Raw genomic sequence first — 7,007 nt, 5'->3', positions numbered from 1 at the left:
TTTTTTTTCTTTCACTTAATTTGTATGTAATCAGATATAAGGTCTTACTATATATTGCATGTACTATATTTTCCACTTACTACTGTACTTGGTAATAGGTATCGTGACCAATGTTTGAAAATATAGTTGTTTATGGCTACAAATACTATTTCATAAAAAGGATGTATTAATTCCACAATTTTGGAACATTTAGTGAGTTTCTACTTTTTGCATTTTTAATAAAAGTTATTAGACATGACATACTTTTAAAAATCAAATATATGAATAGGTTGGTAGTAATTATATCATCATGGTTAAGAGTGTAGGTTTGGAATCTACTGTCTGTGTTCAAACTTCAGTTTTACTACATATGAACCATGTGACTTTATGCAAGATATTAAGCTATCTATATTTGGAGTTCTTTATTTGTAAAATGAGCATAATAATAATAATACCCACTTCATAGAGCCATTAATAGGTTTAAATGAGAAAATCCATACAGTTTGGCACACTGCTTAACACTGTGTTGTTAAAATCGCCATAATTATTATTATTTTTAGTCTTTAGATATCATTTACGATCTAATTCTCTTGAGACTCACAATGCAAGTCAATGAAATAAAGGCTCTGAAAGATCTCAAAACTGAATAATTTATCATCTACTCAACACATTTTACCAGAGAATTCTTTTAGATGTAGCGTTTTTAATTAGCATTTAGCAGAACAGCCATTGAGAAATTTTACCTTAAATAAAAAATTCATAGCATTTTTCCCTTGGATATTTGTGTCTGCCAATTTTAATTTGTTCCATTGCTACTGTTATGTAAGTTCCATGACAGAGATCTCTGAGCTGGTACACTTGTCAGTTTCTAACCACCAAAATCTATCTTGACAGATTACTTATTGAATATTCCAGATGTCCACTTCTAATCACATGAAAGACCTCATATAGTCTCTTTTATAGAAGTTTCACTCAATACTCCTAATTCTTCACATGCATCCCCAAATTTCCACAATCCAGTTACTACTGCCCTCTGTGAGGATGTGTTCTATGACCCTAGAAACCTGTGCTAAAAGTCCTGGTGATGGTTGGTGAGATGACACATTGGTGTAGTCACTATAGAAAACAGAATGGAAGCTCCTCAAAAATTTTTTTAAAAATTAAAAAATGGAACTGCTTTATGACCCAGCAATTTCACTTCTAGGCATTTATCAGAAGAAATCCTATAATTTCTTGCTTATCTTTTTTGCCTGAGTTCTTGCTTATCTCCAAAAGATCTCTTATTGTTTCTTCTCAAATTTACATCCTGTCTTTCTATGTAGAACTCGTCATGTCCTTCATAAAAAGTTTCTATTTTCTGTAAGAGGAAGAAATGGTCCTCGCTTTAACTTCTGTATAGCTGCTATTTTCCCGTGTAACTCATATTCTGATTTATATTCTCATAGTGGGTTTGTTTAGGGTGGTTTTATATTCATTCTGACTACTATTAGAGTTATTTATGTACACATTTCATCTCCATTACCAACGATAAGCTTGTAAGCAATGTTTCTGATCCATATGATCTTTGTAGCTGTCACGGCAGCACCAGAACAATATTTTCCAGATGGCAGTTGTTCACGCTTTTGTTAAATATGTAACATTCTAGCCCTTTACTAAGGTCATCATCACTCCTGCTGAAGATCCTACAGGTCACTCTCCTATGTAATCTATAAAGTTAAAAAAGGTGGTAAGGGGTCCTTACCTGGAATTCATAAACTGCTAGAAAGAGCAATACTCTATTAGCTTGCCTTAAATAGCAAAGATCTTTTTTAAAAAAATAATAAAATTAAACTGATAGAAGAACTAAAGAGATTTTTTTTTTTTTTAAGTAGTAGATTTTTATGAAAGAACCACCATCTCACTAAGAGCAGAGGTCAGAGTCTCCTTTATCTGCCAAGGAAACTAGAACTCTAGCTAAACCTTTAGTGCAATTATTGGACTTTAAGGGTATATAAATGTTGTTTCTAATGTAATTAAGAGGCTACACCAGGAATACTCGATATCATAATTGTCAATTAACATGAGTTTATTACTCACAATCTCTGTTTACATAAATCGTACCCTGGAGGCTTGGCTTTTCCATGAATTGCTGAAGCAATTCTCTTTTTAGAGATTTCTGATTTCCTGGGTTTAAATTTGTAGTAATCTGTTGTGCTAAAATAACTATATAAAGAAAATATTCTGAGGAAATAATTGTCACCAGACAAGTAAGACGAAGTTTGAAGTCTTGCCATTTCACACCCCAGTAAAGGAATCTGTGAAGGAAATGCTGTCAATCAAACCTTAGTCCTCACCACCAAACCACATGAGCCGTGTTGTGAGTCATAATCCTTCTGTTTCTTCTGGCAGGTTTGCTCCTATCTCTTTTAGAAGCTGAAAACTCAGGAAAGCCAAAAATCCCCCTCTCCGTCCTGAAACAGAGAAAGGAAAGAGTGCCTGGAATTTGTCAAGTAGGTCCCGAAATGAGTATTATTATACTTCTTGTTTTCAAGCGATTTAAACCTAATTTCTAGTTTCCGTCCTAAATCAAACCATGCCTTTGGCAAACGGAAAGCTCTTTGTTATTATCATTAGTGAAAATAACAATAATAGTAATAAATTATCTCAAGTGAGAAATGTCCTTCTTTTTTCTAACACTCTAAATCAGGTCTTTGTTCTTGGGATTTCTTATTTTGTATGCAATTGCAAAACATAAAGGTCCATATTCTTCAAAGTCGATGTGAAGAGATCAATTTACAGCATAGGCTATAGAAGACAGTAGATTGACTCAGGCTCACCCTCTCTGGAAGGCAGAATGTCTTTATGCGTTTGCTAGGTCTTCACTTTCTACTTGAAGCCACCCTCTCTTCATTCTGCTATTTCCCACCCTGCTAATTATGACTGACTTTTACAATGTTTCTTTCCTCAATATTCTAAAATGTAAGATAATGTTTTTCTACTTTTGTCCAACACTGACATGCTATTTATATGAATTGTCTGCTGAGCTTTCTTCCACCATCCCTGCATTCCTGGCATCTTCATTGAGTAACTGATAGAAAAAAAGAAATATGTTGTTAGAATACTCCTATCTTTACTCTCGTAGGATGAGCCATTCACAAAGAGAGACCTGCTTGTTTAGACTGCATTCCTTTCCTTCCTGTGGGACCAGCTTTTCATGGAGGCTCAAATTGCATTGAAGGCCCTAAAGTACTTGAACTTGTAGGAGAGATCTGGAAATTTTGCAACAACTGTCTTTCCTTTCAAATTCTCGGTGCTTCCTGTTTTCTATCAACTTTCAAGCATGAATCCCTTAAGTGAGGAATATAAATTGTGTTTGTTTAGGAAATGTTCTCCCTGTCCAACTTTCCTCAAACAGAGTAAGAGAAACCTTGACCTGTTTACTCCATAGGGAGCTTAAAAGTTCCTGCTTACTGGCCAGATGATATTTTATATGATAACATAATAATTCTTTCTTACTTTCTCTCCCTCTCTTCCTTTCTCTAAAAAATGCAATCCTTTCAACTGTTAAATTAATTAAACAAGGAAGCCATTGGGCTGAGGTGGATCTGATACCATGGGAGCCTACACAAGTGAACCAAAATCTAAGCCTGTAAATATCTCAAGATTATAAAATCAAAACCTAAGGACAACCAATCGCAAGCAGCCAACTAAGCTTTAAGCTGTAGCCAATCAACAATTTCCTTTGCTTCTGCCTTTTTTTCTATAAAAGTCTTTCCCCAGCTCCTGTAAATGAAGTGCTCCTCCCCTCTTTCAGTGTGGTGCTACCCCATTCTAATACATTTCTGTTCAAATAAACTCTTCAAAATGTTAATATGCCTCAGTTTATCTTTTATCACAACCTATATTCTCTAAATCCCCTAATCACAGCAAGCTTTGAACAACTTGAAATGTCCTCTCACCTCATTATATCTCTTTGATCCCATCCACTTTCTTAGGGAAACAAGACTAATTCCTCTTTAGATAGAAGCAGAGTTTCAAAGACATGAGTCTTCGGTAAATCTCCATCCTGAATCATACACATGAAGCATGAAATATTATTTCTGTAGGTGAAGTTATTTGTCTACCGTTGTTATGATAAGAATATTTGTGCTAACTAGAGGTTTCTTGGTAATGAAATATAAAATTCATTCTTAACTATAGTTTATATTTCTTAGACATTTTCCCACCGAAAAAGGAAGCTAGGACTGCATAACATTGGGTTGAACAAATCCAGTTCTTTTCCCATTCTTCTACTTTTATTTCTCTGTGTTTTTTTCCTTGGCACTGTGATTTTCTTCCACCATTCCCTTGGTCTCCTGCTCCCTCCTTTTCTTTTGTAATGTGCTCATTGAATACAAATTTATCAAGAATTTTTGTTTATTTGTTTTTTTTTTTCCTAATTCCTTCCACAAATAATAATCGACATTTCACATGGGGCAAACATTGTGATAGGCTTAGTGTACCATGATAGACAAAATAGATATAGACCCTGTCAGCAGCGAACTTGCACTCTCATGGTAGAGACAGATATTAAAGAGACAAATAGATAAAACCATATGTAATTACATGTAGGATAAGTGCTATGAGATCAAAAAGATCACTATGAGATGAACAAATACAGATTGTCCAATGGTAGACTGTTTGATCAGGGAAGATCTCTATGAGAACACAAAATTTAAATTGAGTCCTGAAGGATGAGAAGGGGTCAGCTGAGTAAATTCAAGGAGATAAAGCTATCTCCGGTCACTAAGATCTTTCACCAAGCACAGGAACTATTAAAATGAAAAAGATATTCTTCTGACTTAAAGATAGGCAAAGCTCTCTCATACCTATGCAAAGCACTCAGAGATCTATATTTTCAAACTTGACTTTCCCCTTGAGTTGTTACACACCAAGAAACTCTAATTGGAAGGTTTCAAAGTCTATTGAGTTAAATCCATCATCTACTCCCCAAAGCTTTTCCCTCAGAACTTGCAGGTGAACAAGTCTTGTGTGTCTCCTTGAAACCCTCTCTAAAATTATAAAATTACATTATGAAATAATATTGTATACTATATAAAATTATAAAATTACATTATGAAATAATATTGTATATTATATAATTATAAAATATTAAAATATTTTCTAAGATATATAAAAAAGCAAAATTTGACAACAGATATATGTATTAAAAACTAGTGAAGAGCATATGTTCAGTATGGACAAACCTTCTATCAGTTCTGTGAGTGTTAATAATCTGAGAAACACGTAATTCTACAAATGCCATATGTTCCAATCTAACACAGAACAGGATGTACTCGCAAAGAAATTGGAAAAATGCTTTGCCTCTTTTCTCTCCATTGTGTCTAATTGTGGAATATAGAGAACACACTTGCCCAGAAAGTTGGACACCATCTGAAGGTGGAAGGAGTTCTACATACCTTAGTCCAGACAAACTGCATTTGACTCTAGTTCAATCAGAGAATCTTACAGCAGGGAGAAACAAAATATTCTCTCAAACACAAACAGCTCAGGACAATCGAGGATTTGTTTAAGATCGATACTTTAACTAAAGCCTGTGCACATGAGTTTTAGGTTTGCATTTCTGTTCTAGCTACACTGGCCTTCTGCTGTTCCTCAACCAGGCCAACCTTAGCGCCTTTGCACTGGCCGTGCACATATGCCTGTCATGCTGTGTGCCCACTTGTTTGCAGTTCTGTTTCCCTTTCTTTATTCAGGTCTCTGCCCAAGCACATTCCCCCTCTACTCTATTCCCTATAACTCTCCAGCCCCTTACCCTGCTTTAGTACTAACATTATTTTATATATTCAGATATTGTTTGTCTACTGTCTACCATAGAAGCAGTAACCATTTTTGGCCTTTATGTGTTCCCATTATCTAGAGCAGCATCTACAAATTAGTAAGTGTTTGACATATTTTTTTTCTTGATAATTGAATAGATATTCAATGGGGTGGTGGCAGGGAGTCTGGTCATTGACTGAACGTTGAAGAATACTAGAGAATTAGTAGAGCTATTCTCTGCGAATAGGTGAAGACTGTAAACATGTATCACAAGTGAACACAGCTATGCTATTCATTTCTAAGAAAATCTATGAAAAGGTTGCATTGTCCTAAAATGGAAAAAAATAAGACACTCTGGAAATAATCATTTTCTTTTTAAAAATTTAAACTTTTAGAAAGCATTGCTTTGGTATCTTAAAATATTTGCAAGATGATGTGTTTTTAATAAATTGGGAGTAAGATATCATGTGGAGATATGATAAAATTATTAGAGATGGAAAAGAATCAGATTAATATGTAAAAATAATATAAGGATAAATAAAATGCAATAGCAAAATTGAAATATATTTGCACTGAAGCAGAGCTGTAAAGACCCTCCAGAATGCAGACCCCCACACACACACAAAAAGGAAAATGATTGCAAAAAAGATTTATGTAGAACACAGAAATAATTATTTGAGACAAAGAATACTGGAAATAATAAAAGTTTGCAGTCGTATAGTGTCAAACAATGTTCTAGGTGCTTTACTTATTATTAACCTTTAACACATACAATAACCCTATAAGGCAGGCAGCAGTATAATTTCCATTTTACAGTGAGAATGCTGAGGCACTGAGAGATTATGAGACTCATTCAGGTGGCAGAGCTGAAGTGGGAAATCAGGCCATCTGGTCAAAGTAGCCCAAAAGTACTAATTCCACTAGTTAGAATTTTAATAAATATCGTTTACTTTTTATCTGTTATATGATTCTTTTTATGACCAGTTAAAAATATATTCTCTATATTATTATTCTTTGTCTATTTCAACTGGCAAGTGAATGTAAAAAACATTTATATCTCATAATACTGTTTCTACCTAAGTCTCCTCATAGTTTTTATATTTAGAACTTTTCTGAATCATATTGTTTCCAGGTTTTTTTTTTTTTTTTTGCTTTTACATAGTATATACTATTGGATTTTTGATTCAATATTTGCTATAAAGATATGTTTGATCCTGCCCTACCATCTT

The 7,007-nt window shown here is 34.1% G+C and overlaps 1 long non-coding RNA gene across 2 annotated transcripts in view; it reads right to left on the bottom strand.

Annotated features, from left to right (window-relative positions):
* Positions 1-2,026: 2,026 nt before the first annotated feature.
* LOC111743681 overlaps positions 2,027-7,007 on the bottom strand; it is a 10,387-nt gene continuing 5,406 nt past the window's right edge. Inside the window, exons 3-4 of one of the 2 annotated variants that reach the window (XR_002781831.1) lie at positions 3,918-4,024; positions 2,027-2,429 (exon numbers count right to left, since the gene is read on the bottom strand). This is a non-coding gene — a long non-coding RNA (uncharacterized LOC111743681). The remainder of the gene's footprint in view (positions 2,430-3,917; positions 4,025-7,007) is intronic. The other variant, XR_002781832.1, reaches the window with a different exon arrangement.

The sequence above is a fragment of the Pteropus vampyrus genome, unplaced genomic scaffold, assembly GCF_000151845.1.
Source record: "Pteropus vampyrus isolate Shadow unplaced genomic scaffold, Pvam_2.0 Scaffold5, whole genome shotgun sequence".
Classification (NCBI taxonomy): Eukaryota; Metazoa; Chordata; class Mammalia; order Chiroptera; family Pteropodidae; genus Pteropus; species Pteropus vampyrus.
The sequence above is the reverse complement of the archived record's forward strand: the minus strand, read 5'-3'. Positions and strand labels throughout refer to the sequence as shown.